This window comes from Odontesthes bonariensis, chromosome 5 (genome assembly GCF_027942865.1).
Source record: "Odontesthes bonariensis isolate fOdoBon6 chromosome 5, fOdoBon6.hap1, whole genome shotgun sequence".
Lineage (NCBI taxonomy): Eukaryota > Metazoa > Chordata > Actinopteri > Atheriniformes > Atherinopsidae > Odontesthes > Odontesthes bonariensis.
In genome coordinates, this window is record NC_134510.1 from 11,798,680 (window position 1) to 11,821,530 (window position 22,851).

Genomic DNA, 22,851 nt, shown 5'->3' on the forward strand with positions numbered 1-22,851 from the left:
TTCTGCCACTGCATCATCTAGTTTAAAGATTATTGTGGCCGCTTTACCTCCGAAGAGTTCTTGCTTCCAAATGCTATGCCTACTATTTGTTTGCATCAGGAGCCCTGTTAAACAACAGCCAAGACACTTGTTGCATGAGAATCTTCTGACCACAGCTCAACAAGCTGTGTTGTCACAACCTTCTACAGTGCTTTGGGCAGGACAGAATCATTAGCAAAAGGCACATCGTTGATTATAAGGTCTTGGTTTGCACTTAACACCATAGTAAACGGGAAAGGGCTTTTGACCGAAGCAACCTGGCCTCATGTTAGGCTATTTTAAGGGGGGCTATTGACATTTAGGCCGAAGATGGGTGAGAGTATCAAAACAATCATCACTTGGTGGCAGGCAGCTGATAAAAGACCGAGCTCTCCCCGTCGGGGAATCGAACCCCGATCTTCCGCGTGACAGGCGGAGATACTGTCCATTATACTAACGAGGAATTTCTGTGTGACTGACACAGTCGTCAGATGAAAAGACAACTATCGGCAAGGAGTGAAATAAGATTTTCGTGTCCCGTTTCAAGGTGCAGGAAAATTGCTATCACAGTCCCATCACTCAGAAGGAGAGTCTTCCATGAAGCTGCATGCCTCGTCAATATTCCCCTTCAACACGAAGACAACGCAGACCCACATATTCGCTGGAATGATGCCTGGGCCCGCCGACAGTGTCGTCAAATATTCCTTTTAGTAGTCAGAATGGCCGAGCGGTCTAAGGCGCTGCGTTCAGGTCGTAGTCTCCCCTGGAGGCGTGGGTTCAAATCCCACTTCTGACATTGCAGAGTTCTCCTAGAGGACTATTTTCACTGGCAAGGCAACTCAAGTTTACTCCTTGCTTAGCAATACCATGTCGTATTCCTATTCTGCCACTGCATCATCTAGTTTAAAGATTATTGTGGCCGCTTTACCTCCGAAGAGTTCTTGCTTCCAAATGCTATGCCTACTATTTGTTTGCCTCAGGAGACCTGTTAAACAACAGCCAAGACACTTGTTGCATGAGAATCTTCTGACCACAGCTCAACAAGCTGTGTTGTCACAACCTTCTACAGTGCTTTGGGCAGGACAGAATCATTAGCAAAAGGAACATTGTTGATTATAAGGTCTTGGTTTGCACTTAACACCATAGTAAACGGGAAAGGGCTTTTGACCGAAGAAACCTGGCCTCATGTTAGGCTATTTGAAGGGGGCTATTGACATTTAGGCCGAAGATGGGTGAGAGTATCAAAACAATCATCACTTGGTGGCAGGCAGCTGATAAAAGACTGAGATCTCCCCGTCGGGGAATCGAACCCCGATCTTCCGCGTGACAGGCGGAGATACTGTCCATTATACTAACGAGGAATTTCTGTGTGACTGACACAGTCGTCAGATGAAAAGACAACTTTCGGCAAGAGTGAAATAAGATTTTCATGTCCCGTTTCAAGGTGCAGGAAAATTGCTATCACAGTCCCATCACTCAGAAGGAGAGTCTTCCATGAAGCTGCATGCCTCGTCAATATTCCCCTTCAACACGAAGACAACGCAGACCCACATATTCGCTGGAATGATGCCTGGGCCCGCCGACAGTGTCGTCAAATATTCCTTTTAGTAGTCAGGATGGCGGAGCGGTCTAAGGCGCTGCGTTAAGGTCGCAGTCTCCCCTGGAGGCGTGGGTTCAAATCCCACTTCTGACATTGCAGATTTCTCCTAGAGAAAACTTTTCACTGGCAAGGAAACCCAAGTTTACTCCTTGCTTAGCAATAACATGTCGTATTGCTATTCTGCCACTGCATCATCTAGTTTAAAGATTATTGTGGCCGCTTTACCTCCGAAGAGTTCTTGCTTCCAAATGCTATGCCTACTATTTGTTTGCCTCAGGAGACCTGTTAAACAACAGCCAAGACACTTGTTGCATGAGAATCTTCTGACCACAGCTCAACAAGCTGTGTTGTCACAACCTTCTACAGTGCTTTGGGCAGGACAGAATCATTAGCAAAAGGCACATTGTTGATTATAAGGTCTTGGTTTGCACTTAACACCATAGTAAACGGGAAAGGGCTTTTGACCGAAGCAACCTGGCCTCATGTTAGGCTATTTGAAGGGGGCTATTGACATTTAGGCCGAAGATGGGTGAGAGTATCAAAACAATCATCACTTGGTGGCAGGCAGCTGATAAAAGACCGAGCTCTCCCCGTCGGGGAATCGAACCCCGATCTTCCGCGTGACAGGCGGAGATACTGTCCATTATACTAACGAGGAATTTCTGTGGGACTGACACAGTCGTCAGATGAAAAGACAACTATCGGCAAGGAGTGAAATAAGATTTTCGTGTCCCGTTTCAAGGTGCAGGAAAATTGCTATCACAGTCCCATCACTCAGAAGGAGAGTCTTCCATGAAGCTGCATGCCTCGTCACTATTCCCCTTCAACACGAAGACAACGCAGACCCACATATTCGCTGGAATGATGCCTGGGCCCGCCGACAGTGTCGTCAAATATTCCTTTTAGTAGTCAGGATGGCGGAGCGGTCTAAGGCGCTGCGTTAAGGTCGCAGTCTCCCCTGGAGGCGTGGGTTCAAATCCCACTTCTGACATTGCAGATTTCTCCTAGAGAAAACTTTTCACTGGCAAGGAAACCCAAGTTTACTCCTTGCTTAGCAATAACATGTCGTATTGCTATTCTGCCACTGCATCATCTAGTTTAAAGATTATTGTGGCCGCTTTACCTCCGAAGAGTTCTTGCTTCCAAATGCTATGCCTACTATTTGTTTGCATCAGGAGCCCTGTTAAACAACAGCCAAGACACTTGTTGCATGAGAATCTTCTGACCACAGCTCAACAAGCTGTGTTGTCACAACCTTCTACAGTGCTTTGGGCAGGACAGAATCATTAGCAAAAGGCACATCGTTGATTATAAGGTCTTGGTTTGCACTTAACACCATAGTAAACGGGAAAGGGCTTTTGACCGAAGAAACCTGGCCTCATGTCAGGCTATTTGAAGGGGGCTATTGACATTTAGGCCGAAGATGGGTGAGAGTATCAAAGCAATTATCACTTGGTGGCAGGCAGCTGATAAAAGACCGAGATCTCCCCGTCGGGGAATCGAAACCCGATCTTCCGCGTGACAGGCGGAGATCCTGTCCATTATACTAACGAGGAATTTCTGTGTGACTGACACAGTCGTCAGATGAAAAGACAACTATCGGCAAGGAGTGAAATAAGATTTTGGTGTCCCGTTTCAAGGTGCAGGAAAATTGCTATCACAGTCCCATCACTCAGAAGGAGAGTCTTCCATGAAGCTGCATGCCTCGTCAATATTCCCCTTCAACACGAAGACAACGCAGACCCACATATTCGCTGGAATGATGCCTGGGCCCGCCGACAGTGTCGTCAAATATTCCTTTTAGTAGTCAGGATGGCCGAGCGGTCTAAGGCGCTGCGTTCAGGTCGCAGTCTTCCCTGGAGGCGTGGGTTCAAATCCCACTTCTGACATTGCAGATTTCTCCTATAGAAAAATTTTCACTGGCAAGGCAACCCAAGTTTACTCCTTGCTTAGCAATACCATGTCGTATTGCTATTCTGCCACTGCATCATCTATTTTAAAGATTATTGTGGCCGCTTTACCTCCGAAGAGTTCTTGCTTCCAAATGCTATGCCTACTATTTGTTTGCCTCAGGAGACCTGTTAAACAACAGCCAAGACACTTGTTGCATGAGAATCTTCTGACCACAGCTCAACAAGCTGTGTTGTCACAACCTTCTACAGTGCTTTGGGCAGGACAGAATCATTAGCAAAAGGCACATTGTTGATTATAAGGTCTTGGTTTGCACTTAACACCATAGTAAACGGGAAAGGGCTTTTGACCGAAGCAACCTGGCCTCATGTTAGGCTATTTTAAGGGGGCTATTGACATTTAGGCCGAAGATGGGTGAGAGTATCAAAACAATCATCACTTGGTGGCAGGCAGCTGATAAAAGACCGAGCTCTCCCTGTCGGGGAATCGAACCCCGATCTTCCGCGTGACAGGCGGAGATACTGTCCATTATACTAACGAGGAATTTCTGTGTGACTGACACAGTCGTCAGATGAAAAGACAACTATCGGCAAGGAGTGAAATAAGATTTTCGTGTCCCGTTTCAAGGTGCAGGAAAATTGCTATCACAGTCCCATCACTCAGAAGGAGAGTCTTCCATGAAGCTGCATGCCTCGTCAATATTCCCCTTCAACACGAAGACAACGCAGACCCACATATTCGCTGGAATGATGCCTGGGCCCGCCAACAGTGTCGTCAAATATTCCTTTTAGTAGTCAGAATGGCCGAGCGGTCTAAGGCGCTGCGTTCAGATCGTAGTCTCCCCTGGAGGCGTGGGTTCAAATCCCACTTCTGACATTGCAGAGTTCTCCTAGAGGACTATTTTCACTGGCAAGGCAACTCAAGTTTACTCCTTGCTTAGCAATACCATGTCGTATTCCTATTCTGCCACTGCATCATCTAGTTTAAAGATTATTGTGGCCGCTTTACCTCCGAAGAGTTCTTGCTTCCAAATGCTATGCCTACTATTTGTTTGCCTCAGGAGACCTGTTAAACAACAGCCAAGACACTTGTTGCATGAGAATCTTCTGACCACAGCTCAACAAGCTGTGTTGTCACAACCTTCTACAGTGCTTTGGGCAGGACAGAATCATTAGCAAAAGGCACATTGTTGATTATAAGGTCTTGATTTGCACTTAACACCATAGTAAACGGGAAAGGGCTTTTGACCGAAGCAACCTGGCCTCATGTTAGGCTATTTTAAGGGGGCTCTTGACATTTAGGCCGAAGATGGGTGAGAGTATCAAAACAATCATCACTTGGTGGCAGGCAGCTGATAAAAGACCGAGCTCTCCCCGTCGGGGAATCGAACCCCGATCTTCCACGTGACAGGCGGAGATACTGTCCATTATACTAACGAGGAATTTCTGTGTAACTGACACAGTCGTCAAATGAAAAGACAACTATCGCCAAGGAGTGAAATAAGATTTTGGTGTCCCGTTTCAAGGTGCAGGAAAATTGCTATCACAGTCCCATCACTCAGAAGGAGAGTCTTCCATGAAGCTGCATGCCTCGTCAATATTCCCCTTCAACACGAACACAACGCAGACCCACATATTCGCTGGAATGATGCCTGGGCCCGCCGACAGTGTCGTCAAATATTCCTTTTAGTAGTCAGGATGGCCGAGCGGTCTAAGGCGCTGTGTTAAGGTCGCAGTCTCCCCTGGAGGCGTGGCTTCAAATCCCACTTCTGACATTGCAGATTTCTCCTATAGAAAAATTTTCCCTGGCAAGGAAACCCAAGTTTACTCCTTGCTTAGCAATAACATGTCGTATTGCTATTCTGCCACTGCATCATCTAGTTTAAAGATTATTGTGGCCGCTTTACCTCCGAAGAGATCTTGCTTCCAAATGCTATGCCTACTATTTGTTTGCCTCAGGAGACCTGTTAAACAACAGCCAAGACACTTGTTGCATGAGAATCTTCTGACCACAGCTCAACAAGCTGTGTTGTCACAACCTTCTACAGTGCTTTGGGCAGGACAGAATCATTAGCAAAAGGAACATTGTTGATTATAAGGTCTTGGTTTGCACTTAACACCATAGTAAACGGGAAAGGGCTTTTGACCGAAGCAACCTGGCATCATGTTGGGCTATTTGAAGGGGGCTATTGACATTTAGGCCGAAGATGGGTGAGAGTATCAAAACAATCATCACTTGGTGGCAGGCAGCTGATAAAAGACCAAGCTCTCCCCTGTCGGGGAATCTAACCCCGATCTTCCGCGTGACAGGCGGAGATACTGTCCATTATACTAACGAGGAATTTCTGTGTGACTGACACAGTCGTCAGATGAAAAGACAACTATCGGCAAGGAGTGAAATAAGATTTTCGTGTCCCGTTTCAAGGTGCAGGAAAATTGCTATCACAGTCCCATCACTCAGAAGGAGAGTCTTCCATGAAGCTGCATGCCTCGTCAATATTCCCCTTCAACACGAAGACAACGCAGACCCACATATTCGCTGGAATGATGCCTGGGCCCGCCGACAGTGTCGTCAAATATTCCTTTTAGTAGGTAGGATGGCCGAGCGGTCTTAGGTGCTGAGTTAAGGTCGCAGTCTCCCCTGGAGGCGTCAGTTCAAATCCCACTTCTGACATTGCAGAGTTCTCCTAGAGAAAAATTTTCACTGGCAAGGCAACTCAAGTTTACTCCTTGCTTAGCAATAACATGTCGTATTGCTATTCTGCCACTGCATCATCTAGTTTAAAGATTATTGTGGCCGCTTTACCTCCGAAGAGTTCTTGCTTCCAAATGCTATGCCTACTATTTGTTTGCCACAGGAGCCCTGTTAAACAACAGCCAAGACACTTGTTGCATGAGAATCTTCTGACCACAGCTCAACAAGCTGTGTTGTCACAACCTTCTACAGTGCTTTGGGCAGGACAGAATCATTAGCAAAAGGCACATTGTTGATTATAAGGTCTTGGTTTGCACTTAACACCATAGTAAACGGGAAAGGGCTTTTGACCGAAGAAACCTGGCCTCATGTTAGGCTATTTTAAGGGGGCTATTGACATTTAGGCCGAAGATGGGTGAGAGTATCAAAACAATCATCACTTGGTGGCAGGCAGCTGATAAAAGACCGAGCTCTCCCCGTCAGGGAATCGAACCCCTATCTTCCGCGTGACAGGCGGAGATACTGTCCATTATACTAACGAGGAATTTCTGTGTGACTGACACAGTCGTCAGATGAAAAGACAACTATCGGCAAGGAGTGAAATAAGATTTTGGTGTCCCGTTTCAAGGTGCAGGAAAATTGCTATCACAGTCCCATCACTCAGAAGGAGAGTCTTCCATGAAGCTGCATGCCTCGTCAATATTCCCCTTCAACACGAACACAACGCAGACCCACATATTCGCTGGAATGATGCCTGGGCCCGCCGACACTGTAGTCAAATATTCCTTTTAGCAGTCAGGATGGCCGAGCGGTCTAAGGCGCTGCGTTAAGGTCGCAGTCTCCCCTTGAGGCGTGGGTTCAAATCCCACTTCTGACATTGCAGGTTTCTCCTAGAGAAAAATTTTCACTGGCAAGGCAACCCAAGTTTACTCCTTGCTTAGCAATAACATGTCGTATTGCTATTCTGCCACTGCATCATCTAGTTTAAAGATTATTGTGGCCGCTTTACCTCCGAAGAGTTCTTGCTTCCAAATGCTATGCCTACTATTTGTTTGCCTCAGGAGACCTGTTAAACAACAGCCAAGACACTTGTTGCATGAGAATCTTCTGACCACAGCTCAACAAGCTGTTTTGTCACAACCTTCTACAGTGCTTTGGGCAGGACAGAATCATTAGCAAAAGGTACATTGTTGATTATAAGGTCTTGGTTTGCACTTAACACCATAGTAAACGGGAAAGGGCTTTTGACCGAAGAAACCTGGCATCATGTTGGGCTATTTGAAGGGGGCTATTGACATTTAGGCCGAAGATGGGTGAGAGTATCAAAGCAATCATCACTTGGTGGCAGACAGCTGATAAAAGACCGAGCTCTCCCCGTCGGGGAATCGAACCCCGATCTTCCGCGTGACAGGCGGAGATACTGTCCATTATACTAACGAGGAATTTCTGTGTGACTGACACAGTCGTCAGATGAAATGACAACTATCGGCAAGGAGTGAAATAAGATTTTTGTGTCCCGTTTCAAGGTGCAGGAAAATTGCTATCACAGTCCCATCACTCAGAAGGAGAGTCTTCCATGAAGCTGCATGCCTCGTCAATATTCCCCTTCAACACGAACACAACGCAGACCCACATATTCGCTGGAATGATGCCTGGGCCCGCCGACAGTGTCGTCAAATATGCCTTTTAGTAGTCAGGATGGCCGAGCGTTCTAAGGCGCTGCGTTAAGGTTGCAGTCTCCCCTGGAGGCGTGGGTTCAAATCCCACTTCTGACATTGCAGATTTCTCCTAGAGAAAACTTTTCACTGGCAAGGCAACCCAAGTTTACTCCTTGCTTAGCAATACCATGTCGTATTGCTATTCTGCCACTGCATCATCTAGTTTAAAGATTATTGTGGCCGCTTTACCTCCGAAGAGTTCTTGCTTCCAAATGCTATGCCTACTATTTGTTTGCCTCAGGAGACCTGTTAAACAACAGCCAAGACACTTGTTGCATGAGAATCTTCTGACCACAGCTCAACAAGCTGTGTTTTCACAACCTTCTACAGTGCTTTGGGCAGGACAGAATCATTAGCAAAAGGAACATTGTTGATTATAAGGTCTTGGTTTGCACTTAACACCATAGTAAACGGGAAAGGGCTTTTGACCGAAGCAACCTGGCCTCATGTTAGGCTATTTTAAGGGGGCTATTGACATTTAGGCCGAAGATGGGTGAGAGTATCAAAACAATCATCACTTGGTGGCAGGCAGCTGATAAAAGACCGAGCTCTCCCTGTCGGGGAATCGAACCCCGATCTTCCGCGTGACAGGCGGAGATACTGTCCATTATACTAACGAGGAATTTCTGTGTGACTGACACAGTCGTCAGATGAAAAGACAACTATCGGCAAGGAGTGAAATAAGATTTTCGTGTCCCGTTTCAAGGTGCAGGAAAATTGCTATCACAGTCCCATCACTCAGAAGGAGAGTCTTCCATGAAGCTGCATGCCTCGTCAATATTCCCCTTCAACACGAAGACAACGCAGACCCACATATTCGCTGGAATGATGCCTGGGCCCGCCGACAGTGTCGTCAAATATTCCTTTTAGTAGTCAGGATGGCCGAGCGATCTAAGGCGCTGCGTTCAGGTCACAGTCTTCCCTGGAGGCGTGGGTTCAAATCCCACTTCTGACATTGCAGATTTCTCCTATAGAAAAATTTTCACTGGCAAGGCAACCCAAGTTTACTCCTTGCTTTGCAATACCATGTCGTATTGCTATTCTGCCACTGCATCATCTAGTTTAAAGATTATTGTGGCCGCTTTACCTCCGAAGAGTTCTTGCTTCCAAATGCTATGCCTACTATTTGTTTGCCTCAGGAGACCTGTTAAACAACAGCCAAGACACTTGTTGCATGAGAATCTTCTGACCACAGCTCAACAAGCTGTGTTGTCACAACCTTCTACAGTGCTTTGGGCAGGACAGAATCATTAGCAAAAGGCACATTGTTGATTATAAGGTCTTGGTTTGCACTTAACACCATAGTAAGACGTGTTGCATCACTTCCTGTTACCTTGCTTGTGCACTGTGGAATTTCTTGCTCCGCTTGGAGTACTGATAATCACTTTATTTCGATCTATAACTTACACAATTTTGCATAGTTAAACTCTATAGCTTACCGTTCTGTTCTAACACACTCCTACAGATCTTTAATCTTTATTCTCACTTTTTAGCGGTGTGTCTGGCTCTCTAGCTTAGCATGGCTACCGGTTCTCTTCCTCCTTCTCTGCCTGCTTTCACCTGCTCCGTGTGTCAGATGTTTAGTTACTCCTCTGCCTCCTTTAGCGATAATGGTACATGTAACAAATGTAGTCTTTTTGTAGTTTTGGAGGCGAGGTTATCTGAATTGGAAGCTCGGCTCTGCACTGTTGAAAATCAACCGATAGCGAGCCAGGCCCCTTTTGCCAGTGTGGAGCCACCTAGCGTAGCTAGCTCCATTAGCCGCCCCCAGGCAGAACCCGAGCAGCCGGGATTACATCGTGGCTGGGTGACTGTCAGGAAGAGGCATAGCTCTAAAGTCAAGCCCGTTGTTCACCATCGACCTGTCCACGCTTCTAACAGATTTTCCCCACTCAGCGACACACCCGCTGAGGACAAAACCCTGGTAATTGGAAGCTCTATAGTCAGAAACGTGGCATTAGAGACACCAGCGGCCATAGTCAAATGCATTCCAGGGGCCAGAGCGGGCGACATAGAATCCTATTTAAAACTGCTGGCTAAGGATAAACGTAAATATGGTAAAATAGTTATTCACGTCGGCGTTAATGACACCCGGTTACGCCAATCGGAGGTCACTAAAATTAATGTTGCATCGGTGTGTGATTTTGCCAAAACAATGTCGGACTCCGTAGTTTTCTCTGGACCCCTGCCAAATCTGACCAGTGATGACATGTTTAGCCGCATGTCGTCCTACAATCGCTGGTTGTCTAGATGGTGTCCAGCAAACAACGTGGGCTACATAGATAATTGGCAATCTTTCTGGAGAAAACCTGGTCTGATGAGGAGAGATGGCATCCATCCCACTTTGGAAGGAGCAGCTCTCATTTCTAGAAATATGGATGAATTTATTTGCCACCCTAAAACATGACAACCCAGGGCTCAGACCAGGATGCAGAGTTGTAGTCTTACACACTTCTCTGCAGCTTCCCACCTGCTGCTACCCACCCAATCGATTAACACAAAAGGAGCAAATCCTCTTGTGCAAAAAGAAATTATTAAAACAAAAACTTTAACTGAACAAAAACATCAAACTATTAAATGTGGTTTGCTGAATATCAGATCTCTCCTTTCGAAGTCTCTGTTAGTGAATGAGTTGATTTGTGATCATCATATTGATATATTTTGTCTTACAGAAACCTGGCTGCAGCAGGAGGATCATGTTAGCATTAATGAAGCAACTCCCTCTGACTGTTTAAATGTTCACGTTCCTCGAACCACAGGCAGAGGAGGAGGAGTGGCAGCTATTTTCAGATCAGGGTTACTCATCAGTCCCAGACCCAAGATTAGTTTGAGCTCTTTTGAATATCTGATTCTCAGTTTTTCCCACGCAAAGTGGAAATCCCAGAAACCTCTTGTGTTTGTTGTTGTGTATCGTCCACCTGGCCCTTATTCTGAGTTTCTGTCTGAATTCTCAGAGTTTTTATCCCAGTTAGTGCTGAGTACAGATAAAGTCATTGTAGTGGGTGACTTTAATATTCATGTAGATGTTGAAAATGACTGCCTGAATATGAACTTTAATTCTATATTAGACTCTATTGGATTTTCTCAGAGTGTTCACGGACCGACTCACTGCCTTAATCACACCCTTGATCTTGTTCTGACTTATGGCATTGAGAGTGAACAGTTAACAGTGTTCCCTCATAACCCTGTCTTATCTGACCATTTTCTGATAACCTTTGAGTTTACATTACTTGACTATACAGTTTCTGAGAAGAAATTTACATATAGAAGGTGTCTATCAGAGGATGCTGTAACCAGATTTAAAGAATTAATTCCATCATCCTTTTCTTCACTGCCATGTGCAGATATGACAGAGGACGACTACATAAACTTTACTCCAGCAGCACTTGACTCTCTTGTTGACAGCACTATAGTTTCAATGCGTACAGCACTGGACAATGTTGCCCCTCTGAAAAGGAAGGTAATCAGTCAGAAGAGGTTGGCTCCTTGGTATAATTCACAGCTGCGTGCTTTAAAGCAGACTGCAAGAAAGCTGGAGAGACAGTGGCGTTCCTCTAATTTAGAAGAGTCTCAGTTAGTCTGGAAAGACAGTTTAACAATGTATAAGAAAGCCCTTCGTAAAGCTAGAACTGCTTATTATTCATCATTGATAGATGAGAATAAGAATAATCCCAGGTTTCTTTTCAGCACTGTAGCCAGTCTGACTAAGAGTCCGAGCTCTGCTGAGCCAGTTATTCCTTTAACTCTCAGCAGTGATGATTTCATGAGCTTCTTTATTAATAAAATTGTTTCTATCAGAGAGAAGATTGATGGAGTCCTTCCCACTATTATCAGTGATGTATCATCAAGTACAGCAGCTTTAGAAGTATCTTTAGAACCTGATTTGTATTTAGACGGCTTCTGCCCAGTTGATCTCTCTGAACTAACAACAGCAATAGTCTCTTCTAAACCATCAACTTGTGTTTTAGACCTAATCCCAACCAGACTGTTCAAGGAGGTTTTCCCATTAATTGACACTTCCATATTGGATTTGATCAATCTGTCTTTGTTGACAGGATATGTACCTCATACTTTTAAGGTTGCTGTAATTAAACCTTTACTTAAAAAACCTACTCTTGATTCAGAAGTGTTGGCTCATAATAGACCTATATCCAATCTCCCTTTTATGTCTAAAGTTCTTGAAAAAATAGTTGCAGCTCAGCTTTGTGATCATTTACACAGAAATAATTTGTTTGAAGAGTTTCAGTCAGGATTCAGAGTGCATCATAGCACAGAAACTGCACTGCTGAAAGTTACCAATGATCTCCTCTTAGCCTCTGATAGCGGACTTGTGTCTGTGCTTGTCCTGTTGGATCTCAGTGCTGCATTTGATACGGTCGATCACAGTATCTTATTACACAGACTTGAACATGTTATTGGGATTAAAGGAACTGCATTAGGCTGGTTTAAATCATATTTATCTGATAGATTTCAGTTTGTTCTTGTAAATGAAGAATCTTCCTCACACACCAGAGTAAGTCATGGAGTTCCTCAGGGTTCTGTGCTTGGACCGATTCTTTTCACTTTATACATGCTTCCATTAGGTAACATTATTAGACAGCATGGCATAAATTTCCATTGCTATGCTGATGATACTCAGCTGTACTTATCTATAAAACCAGATGAAACCAATAGGTTGGTCAGACTACAAGCATGTCTTAAAGACATAAAGACCTGGATGACTCAGAACTGTCTGCTGCTAAATTCAGACAAAACTGAAGTCGTTATCTTTGGACCTGAGCGCTTCAGGGAGAAATTGTCTAGCTATATAGTTACTCTAGATGGTATTTCCTTGGCTTCTAGTTCTACAGTGAGGAACCTTAGAGTTATTTTTGACCAGAACTTATCATTTGACTCGCATATAAAACAGGTTTCTAGGACTGCCTTCTTTCACCTTCGTAATATTGTTAAAATCAGGAACATCTTGTCTCAGAGTGATGCAGAAAAACTAATTCATGCATTTGTTACTTCAAGATTGGACTACTGTAATTCTTTATTATTGGGCTGTCCTACATATTCTCTGAAAAGCCTTCAGTTGATCCAAAATGCTGCAGCCAGAGTTCTGATGAGAACTAACAGGAGAGATCATATTTCTCCAGTTTTAGCTTCTCTTCATTGGCTCCCTGTTAAATTCAGAATAGAATTTAAGATTCTTCTCCTTACATATAAAGCTCTTAATGACCGAGCTCCATCATATCTTAAAGATCTCATTGTAAGATATTTTCCTAACAGAGCACTTCGTTCCCAAACTGCAGGTTTACTTGAGGTTCCCAGAGTTTCTAAAAGTAGAATGGGAGGCAGAGCCTTCAGTTATCAGGCCCCTCAATTATGGAATAAGCTGCCAGTAAATGTCCGGGAAGCAGACACCCTTTCCACTTTTACGACCAGGCTTAAAAATGTCCTTTTTTATAAAGCTTATAGTTAGGTCTGTTGAATCTGATAGTGTGTCTGCTAGTGTGTCTTGTTCTGCCTCCACCTCTGGCACCCTCTATACTTTCATTACCCCCTACCCGAACCAGGGTTTGAATCCCATTCCCGCTTCCCTTACCTCTTTTATTTCTCCCCCTACCCGAACCAGGGTTTGCATCCCCACCCCGCTGTGACTGGTGTGCAGTTGGTGAGAGGCTGAGGTAGCTTGTGGCTGTAAAAAGATGGTTGTTGTGGTGTGAGGAGCAGATCTATATAGGGAGTATAGGGAATTACTCACTGAGTCTGGTCCTTTACTTTATTTTATTATTTATTTTTTCGTTAGCACAAGTTTCTTGTGTTTACCCTGAATAGGGATGGCTCATGTGATCCTGAAACATCCCATAGTTAAGCTGCTATAGGCCTAGACTGCTGGGGGGCCTCATCTGACACACCTTTCCTCACTTTACTCTCTTTATGTATATGTGATATTATTGTGGTCATTAACTCGTGTTTCCCTGTTCCAACAGATATCCTTTGAATGGTGTTACAGTGCCGCCGTCGCGGTGGCCCCCTGCCCCCCTCCCCCCCCCTTTTTCTGTCTTCTCAAACCCCAGCTGGTCGAGGCGGATGGCCACCCTTCCTGAGTCTGGTTCTGCCAGAGGTTTCTTCCTGTTAAAAGGGAGTCGTTTCTCTCCACAGTCGCCTCAGGCACGCCGCTCAGGCCGGGATATTGGACCGAAAAACAAAAAGTTTTCAGTGCAATCTGTTGGTTTTCTTAGCTAGGAAATTGTTTTTGAATTGGCTCTATATGAACGAATTGGATTATTTTATGAATTATGATTATTATTAATTAATTGAATTCCAATTGGCTTGAATTGGACTTACTATCTAAGTGCCTTGAGATGACATTTGTTGTATTTGGCGCTATATAAATAAAAATGAATTGAATTGAATTGAAAGGGCTTTTGACCGAAGAAACCTGGCCTCATGTTAGGCTATTTGAAGGGGGCTATTGCCATTTAGGCCGAAGATGGGTGAGAGTATCAAAACAATCATCACTTGGTGGCAGGCAGCTGATAAAAGACCGAGCTCTCCCCGTCGGGGAATCGAACCCCGATCTTCCGCGTGACAGGCGGAGATACTGTCCATTATACTAACGAGGAATTTCTGTGTGACTGACACAGTCGTCAGATGAAAAGACAACTATCGCAAAGGAGTGAAATAATATTTTGGTGTCCCGTTTCAAGGTGCAGGAAAATTGCTATCACAGTCCCATCACTCAGAAGGAGAGTCTTCCATGAAGCTGCATGCCTCGTCAATATTCCCCTTCAACACGAAGACAACGCAGACCCACATATTCGCTGGAATGATGCCTGGGCCCGCCGACAGTGTCGTCAAATATGCCTTTTAGTAGTCAGGATGGCCGAGCGGTCTAAGGCGCTGCGTTCAGGTCGCAGTCTCCCCTGGAGGCGTGGGTTCAAATCCCACTTCTGACATTGCAGAGTTCTCCTAGAGGACCATTTTCACTGGCAAGGCAACTCAAGTTTACTCTTTGCTTAGCAATACCATGTCGTATTGCTATTCTGCCACTGCATCATCTAGTTTAAAGATTATTGTGGCCGCTTTACCTCCGAAGAGTTCTTGCTTCCAAATGCTATGCCTACTATTTGTTTGCCTCAGGAGCCCTGTTAAACAACAGCCAAGACACTTGTTGCATTAGAATCTTCTGACCACAGCTCAACAAGCTGTGTTGTCACAACCTTCTACAGTGCTTTGGGCAGGACAGAATCATTAGCAAAAGGCACATCGTTGATTATAAGGTCTTGGTTTGCACTTAACACCATAGTAAACGGGAAAGGGCTTTTGACCGAAGAAACCTGGCCTCATGTTAGGCTATTTGAAGGGGGCTATTGACATTTAGGCCGAAGATGGGTGAGAGTATCAAAACAATCATCACTTGGTGGCAGGCAGCTGATAAAAGACCGAGCTCTCCCAGTCGGGGAATCGAACCCCGATCTTCCGCGTGACAGGCGGAGATACTGTCCATTATACTAACGAGGAATTTCTGTGTGACTGACACAGTCGTCAGATGAAAAGACAACTATCGGCAAGGAGTGAAATAAGATTTTGGTGTCCCGTTTCAAGGTGCAGGAAAATTGCTATCACAGTCCCATCACTCAGAAGGAGAGTCTTCCATGAAGCTGCATGCCTCGTCAATATTCCCCTTCAACACGAACACAACGCAGACCCACATATTCGCTGGAATGATGCCTGGGCCCGCCGACAGTGTCGTCAAATATGCCTTTTAGTAGTCAGGATGACCGAGCAGTCTAAGGCGCTGCGTTCAGGTCGCAGTCTCCCCTGGAGGCGTGGGTTCAAATCCCTCTTCTGACATTGCAGAGATCTCCTAGAGGACCATTTTCTCTGGCAAGGCAACTCAAGTTTACTCCTTGCTTAGCAATACCATGTCGTATTGCTATTCTGCCACTACATCATCTAGTTCAAAGATTATTGTGGCCGCTTTACCTCCGAACTCGAATCCACCTGAATGAGCAGTTTGCCTGAGTAAGTGTAGCAGAGCCGAAGGTGTTGCGTCACTGCGAGGGCGGAGCCTGGGTATCATTCACCTGTTTATCTGACCCTACACATAGACAATAAAAAGAAAAACACGTCTTGGCGACTTAATACAAGTATCTTAAATGATAACCAGTGTTGGGGTAGTTACTCAAAAAAGCCTCTGTGGGCTTCCTGCTGATGGAAGGACCAGCGGATGACAAAGAAACAACAACTCTGATGCCAACGGAGGACAAAGTGGAACACCTGAGCTACCGCAGGTAACGTATTGTGCAAAACAGGTGAGTGCATGATTCCGTCTAACTAATGAATGAAATCTACAGAAATGAATGTGTGCTAGCTCACACATGTTGAGTACTTGTGCAGTTTTTCCTTCCTTTTCCTGCTGTGTTTTACCGAGGTGATCAGGGATGAGATGAGACTCGAGCGCAGGTCCGAAGGAGAAAGACTGTGGACCCGACATTGCCGTTATGCACCCGGGGTTTCCGTGACGACGAGTAGCTCCCAGTCGGATGAGAGAAACTGATGTTAAAAAAAAAAGAAATAAAGGAGGACTTGGGGTAGGTCCTTTTTAGTGTCACAAAGTCGTGATTAGTTAAAAGGCACATTAAATACTGCATTTAGATGATATTAGCTGATATTATAGAGAAAAGTAAGGAAACAAGCTGCTATTTTAAAAAGAAAAGATGACAAAATTGTCACAAAGTTATGCTTAAGCTTAAATCAGGACTTTCTTTCTGTCTTCCTTGTAGCACCTCACAGTGGACATGGACCATTCCCAGGAAGCTCCAGCAGCACAGCCGTCCCCTGAACACACTCCAGCACCAAATCTGCTCCCAGACACCGGACTGTTGATCGGCCCCAGCTGAAACGATGAAAAGCATCCCACACCGAGCCGTACAGATGAAGCCGTCTCCGTGTGTGAAGCTCCTCACAGACACACAGAGAAGATCTGCTCACCTACACCTGCAGAAATAACACAGTCCAGACAAGACGCAGACAATTGGGACTGAAAGACAACCAGTGGGACAGTGTTGTTCTTTAAAGACATTATTTGTAAATTATGTATTTAAAAAAAATGGTTTGCATTTACATTTTACATGCTGCTTTGGTGCTGGAATCAATAAAAATGAACAGTTTTTACACTTACCCTCTCTTCTGTTAAATGAAACACCAAACAATAACTTTGCCTCAGAGAACGAGCATCTTCTGATGCAACACTCTTAAAAGCAGACCCTACAAAGCTTTCTGCAGTCTGTCAGACACATAAGGAATATTTTACTAATCTGAATTCTAAATGATCAGCTATAACATTTGATTTAGTCTTTCTTCTTTGACTAATAGCCTCATTCCACAGATATGACAGAACAAACATGGCAGGCAGTTTACAGTAGATATCATCCTGTTGGTAGAATGCCTTTAAAACTCAGAAGAAGCTTTTTTTCTACTCATTTCTACTAAAGTGCATCAAATTAAATTGTATTATCCAAGAGTCTGTAATTTAACAGGTTTTTCTTCAGGTTTCCTTAACAATGACATGACATCACAGCTCTTTCAGCTGCATCATGTGGAAATATTTCAGGTTTAAGATTTATTTTAAGAAAAAATAAATGTAAAAGTTCTATTATAAAATGATGAAGCTCAAAGGGAAACATGAAACTGTGCAAATGGAACACAGAGATTCTCCTGTATGGATGCTGCTCCATTCATCAAGTTTCCAAAAACTGAGCTGGGATTTTCTGCAGGAATGAAAACGATCCAAACACTTGTCAGTCTTTGCTGCTCGATGCCGCTGTTGTGTTTGATGACATCAAAATGTCGTTTACTTCAACAAGCTGAAAGTCTGATAAACGTGAGAGTCTCTCGCCGGGTGCTGTGGCGCGCGCCTGTAATCCAAGCTACCGGGAGGCTGAGGCTGGTGGATCGCTTGAGCTCAGGAGCTCTGAGCTGCAGTGGGCTATGCCGATTGGGTGTCCGCACTAAGCTCGGTACCGATATGGTGCTCCTGGGGGAGCCCGGGACCACCAGGTCGTCTAAGGAGGGGAGAAGTAAAACTCTTTGTTCTCTCCAACAAAATACTGGGACAACACACACGCTCCAACATCACCTCTTTACACGTTACAGCAGTTTCTCTATTTTCTCTTTTCCATTGAAAACCACAGCTGCTTCTTGGACCTGCAGCGCCCCCACCTGGAGAAGACGAGCAACGACCATCAGCCACATCACTCACCGCTGCTTCACAGATACACTCTGCTCCATCACTCATTCAATCAAGCTGCTGCTGTCACATCACACACACTTTGAGGAGACTTTTACTGCTTTGATTAATTGAATACGTCCACAGAGATTCTTTTGGGGTGACAATGAGACACACACAACATAAATATGCAAACATTTTAGACTGTCTATCGTGTGACCTTCTCTACAGTTCTTGGATGTTTGTTAGATTGTAATATCAGCACTTGACATCTCCGAGTGTGTGCAACACTCAGACTATAAGACAGTGATGCAGATGAACTGCAAGAATTCTTACTGTTAAACATCAGAAGTGTAAAGTGAAACATGCTGTGTGTGTTACTGTGCTGATGAGTATTATTTCATGTCTTCTGCTGTGACAGAGGTCGTACTAATTCTGTGAATTACAACATTCGCTTTGCTCCAATCGTGCAGTTGTGTAGCATCATCACACTTACACTGATTTTTATTTGAAAATGTCTCTGACTGTTTCTGCAGAGGTGACATGTGGTTTTATCACAAGTGCTTCTACTTCTGCTCAGTTAACATGTTAAACATGATCTTTTTAAAACAACCTGATGTGTAATTTAAAGTGTGTGTTCTTTATCTCAACAGTTAGGTGTTAGAAATGAGCAGTTTCTCCTCTCTCAGGTAGATGTGGTATTTATCAAAATCCCTTCCTATAATTGTACATTTTAGTTAATAGAGTCAAATAATCTGAGATGGACACAGGATTCTAAATTGTTAGTGTTGCTGGGTTTCAGGGTGAGAAATTAATTACATGTTAAAATGAAATGAGGGCTGAGTCTTTGTACTGACGAACAGAACTGGGAGTTCTATAGTTCACTTCCTGAAAAATACTAAAGAACAAACATGAAGATGGATCACTGAAGGTTTCTTTATACCTGTAATGGAAAACAAACACAGTTTTGTTGCTTCATATTTGTTTTAGCATCAATTTAACTAAAAAAAAGAATTTGAATTTAGATTTTTTTTCTGTATTAGATACATAAAAAGGAGAAACTGAAACATTTCCACTCAAATTCATATAAACTATAAACTGTAAGTTATCGTCTGACTCTGTCTGAATGTTATTCATGTAAGAGAAGGAGTGGATCAAACCCTGTAAACAAATACAACAACACAATGTTAAAACATATTTTCATGAAAGACATTTGAGGAAATCTCATCTGTTTCACTCATCTAATCGTGTAAAAGTTCTATTATAAAATGATGAAGCTGAAAGGGAAACATGAAACTGTACAAATGGAACACAGAGATTCTCCTGTATGGATGCTGCTCCATTCATCAAGTTTCCAAAAACTGAGCTGGGATTTTCTGCAGGAATGAAAACGATCCAAACACTTGTCAGTCTTTGCTGCTCGATGCCGCTGTAGTGTTTGATGACATCAAAATGTTGTTTACTTCGAAACAGGGCTGTAGTACTCGAGACCGGACTCGAGACCGTTTTCTTTATGGTCTCGGACTCACTGGTATTTGACTTGGACTTGTCTCGGTCTTGGCCACTGGTCTTGCCAAATATGGTTCTTGGTCTCGACCGAGTCCAGGCGTCTTTATTTTGTTACAATATTCAAGGGAAAAGTAACCACTTGATAACCAATCACACACCAGTTTATTTCCGCGCGCCCTACATCTGAGCCTTGCCAACGTTCTTATCCTTATCATTCATTTATTGATTCACACACAGTGAGAAGATGTCGGCCAATTCCGCTCTAGTGAAATTTGGTTTTACTAATCACAAAGAATTTCTCAGCACATCACTGAAAAAAAAAACACAGGGCAGATTGCAGATTCTGCAAATCGACTATCTCTGAAACATCTGCGACGACTTCAAACTTCGTGAGACACCTGCAGAGGCATCATTCATCTCGGTAAGTTAACTGCAGAGCTAGGCGGTGCTTAGCCTCATAGGCTAGGCTATGTGTTATGCATTAGCTAATATAGCGGAAGATAAGCCAAGGTAATGTGTTTTTGGACATAGTTATCATCACTTACTGTACGTCTGGTATTACTGGTTTCATGAGATAAAAAATCAAACGATTGTGAATATGGAATAAGCGATTGGTTGTTGTGAATTACATTTGTGGTTGTGTGATACTGTACTTGTGTTACAAAGGGTAGCAGCTACACAAACGCTCGAGCGTTTACGTTAACGTTCACTTTAGGGAAAGGTAAACGTAGGGTAAAATAAATGGTCGGGTAAAGTAAACTGGGTGTTGTGACACTATTTTTTCTTTTAGATCAACAAATAATAACCCAAAATGATTGACTTTATACTGTCATGCATACAACTTGTTCTTTTCTGTCCTGGACTCGGTCTTGACTCGGACTCGAGTCTTTTGGACTCGGTCTTGTCTTGGTCTCGACCGGTCCTGGTCTTGGAAAGGTAATGTGTAAATTGTGGAAAACAATCACTGTAATGTTATCTTTTTCAATTTGGGATTAGAAAGGCATTCTTTCTTGTTTGAATTGAATTGAATCCTAACTCAAAGACTGTCCTTTATCCAAATAAGGTACCAACTCCCTGTCAAAAGATTACATTTGACCCCTAACCATGATCATTTCCTAACCCTCGCTAAGAAGTCTGGATTTTTAAAGTCCCAACCCTGCGTTATTGGCTAAACCTAAACAGGAAGTGACAAAGTTCCATCCTAATGTGTTGTGTTTACATGTGAACAAGACCACAAGTCAAATGGACACTACTTTTATGTGCGTCTGTAAGTGATTATGGTACAGAGAGGCCAGTTATTTCAAAGTAAAAGCTTAAGATCTGTCATATTTAGGAGCACTTTAACATGTGACTGTGTGGGTTTTTCCTTTGATCAGCTATCACAGTCTTGAAAAGCAGGTGTCCTGCCCAACAACGGGGTCAGCCCCACGTCCTCATAAGATGAGTTTTTTTTTTTTTTTTATCTTTCTTTGCTCAGAGGTGCTGTGATATTCAGGCTCAATAATTACTCTTAAACTATGATTCCGAGCTGCAGGACTTTCAGGTTAAGTTTGCAGTTCCCTGAGAGGATTCTTAGCTTTCTGGCCACAGCCCAGAGGAATTCCATGATCGCCATGGTTCCCTCCTCAGAAGCATCATCGCAGCATCATTTAAAAACAAACATAAACACCATCAGTCTACACAACTTTTTTTCTTCACTTTTCACTCCACCAGTTGTGGAAGATTCTAACTTCTGCTGAGGACTTGTTGCATCCCAACATGAAGAAAACACTCTCAGAAACCCAGAAAAGTGGAACAACATACTTCCAACAGGAAAAATATCAGGTTTGAGAAATGTCAAAGTCTGCACTCTTTTCTAAAGTTTCCACTGAGAAGATTTTGAAAAAGTTCATAGTCACTCATATTCAAATGACCAAAAACCTCTGAAATAAACACTTCCCACCTTCAGCTTAAAGGCAAAGTATGCTGAAGTCAGGTTTAAACTCGTTTCAAAAGAAAAAACAGCATCCAAACATTAGCTCTTCTCAAATTGGACTAAGTGTAGAACAGGGTCTTTTTTTTTAATGAATCAATCTTTTTATAGCTACACATAGAAATTGGTATGAAGAGTTGAACATTAAATCATATATATTCATTTATACAGCTGATAAAACTATTCACAGGACAGAAGTCCTCAGCTTCCTGCTGGGACACATAGTCACATGTAAAGGTAATGTGTAAATTGTGGAAAAACAATCACTGTAATGTTATCTTTTTCAATTTTGGATTAGAAAGGCATTCTTTCTTGTTTGAATTAAATTGAATCCTAACTTAAAGACTCTCCTTTATCTAAATAAGGTACCAACTCCCTGTCAAAAGATTACATTTGACCCCTAACCATGATCATTTCCTAACCCTCGCTAAAAAGTCTGGATTTTTAAAGTCCCAACCCTGCGTTATTGGATAAACCTAAACAGGAAGTGACAAAGTTCCATCCTAATGTGTTGTGTTTACATGTGAACAAGACCACAAGTAAAATGAACACTACTTTTATGTGCGTCTGTAAGTGATTATGGTACAGAGAGGCCAGTTATTTCAAAGTAAAATCTTAAGATCTGTCATATTTAGGAGCACTTTCACATGTGACTGTGTGGGTTTTTCCTTTGATCAGCTATCACAGTCTTGAAAAGCAGGTGTCCTGCCCAACAACGGGGTCAGCCCCACGTCCTCATAAGATGAGTTTTTTTTTTTATCTTTCTTTGCTCAGAGGTGCTGTGATATTCAGGCTCAATAATTACTCTTAAACTGTTATTCCGAGATACAGGACTTTCAGGTTAAGTTTGAAGTTCCGTGAGAGGATTCTTAGCTTTCTGGCCACAGCCCAGAGGAATTCCATGATCGCCATGGTTCCCTCCTCAGAAGCATCATCGCAGCATCATTTAAAAACAAACATAAACACCATCAGTCTACACAACTTTTTTTCTTCACATTTCACTCCACCAGTTGTGGAAGATTCTAACTTCTGCTGAGGACTTGTTGCATCCCAACATGAAGAAAACACTCTCAGAAACCCAGAAAAGTGGAACAACATACTTCCAACAGGAAAAATATCAGGTTTGAGAAATGTCAAAGTCTGCACTCTTTTCTAAAGTTTCCACTGAGAAGATTTTGAAAATGTTCATAGTCACTCATATTCAAATGAC

The 22,851-nt window shown here is 43.4% G+C and overlaps 8 non-coding genes across 8 annotated transcripts; 3 read left to right on the forward strand and 5 right to left on the reverse strand.

Annotated features, from left to right (window-relative positions):
• Positions 1-409: 409 nt before the first annotated feature.
• Positions 410-481, reverse strand: trnad-guc (transfer RNA aspartic acid (anticodon GUC)). The gene has a single exon. It is a non-coding gene; the product is annotated as a tRNA-Asp (tRNA).
• Positions 482-1,307: 826 nt separating this feature from the next.
• trnad-guc (transfer RNA aspartic acid (anticodon GUC)) lies at positions 1,308-1,379 on the reverse strand. The gene has a single exon. It is a non-coding gene; the product is annotated as a tRNA-Asp (tRNA).
• Positions 1,380-2,204: 825 nt separating this feature from the next.
• Positions 2,205-2,276, reverse strand: trnad-guc (transfer RNA aspartic acid (anticodon GUC)). The gene has a single exon. It is a non-coding gene; the product is annotated as a tRNA-Asp (tRNA).
• A 1,148-nt stretch (positions 2,277-3,424) lies between these two features.
• Positions 3,425-3,507, forward strand: trnal-cag (transfer RNA leucine (anticodon CAG)). The gene has a single exon. It is a non-coding gene; the product is annotated as a tRNA-Leu (tRNA).
• Positions 3,508-7,017: 3,510 nt separating this feature from the next.
• Positions 7,018-7,100, forward strand: trnal-aag (transfer RNA leucine (anticodon AAG)). Its single transcript has one exon. It is a non-coding gene; the product is annotated as a tRNA-Leu (tRNA).
• Positions 7,101-7,593: 493 nt separating this feature from the next.
• trnad-guc (transfer RNA aspartic acid (anticodon GUC)) lies at positions 7,594-7,665 on the reverse strand. Its single transcript has one exon. It is a non-coding gene; the product is annotated as a tRNA-Asp (tRNA).
• A 6,815-nt stretch (positions 7,666-14,480) lies between these two features.
• Positions 14,481-14,552, reverse strand: trnad-guc (transfer RNA aspartic acid (anticodon GUC)). Its single transcript has one exon. It is a non-coding gene; the product is annotated as a tRNA-Asp (tRNA).
• A 250-nt stretch (positions 14,553-14,802) lies between these two features.
• trnal-cag (transfer RNA leucine (anticodon CAG)) lies at positions 14,803-14,885 on the forward strand. Its single transcript has one exon. It is a non-coding gene; the product is annotated as a tRNA-Leu (tRNA).
• Positions 14,886-22,851: the final 7,966 nt, after the last annotated feature.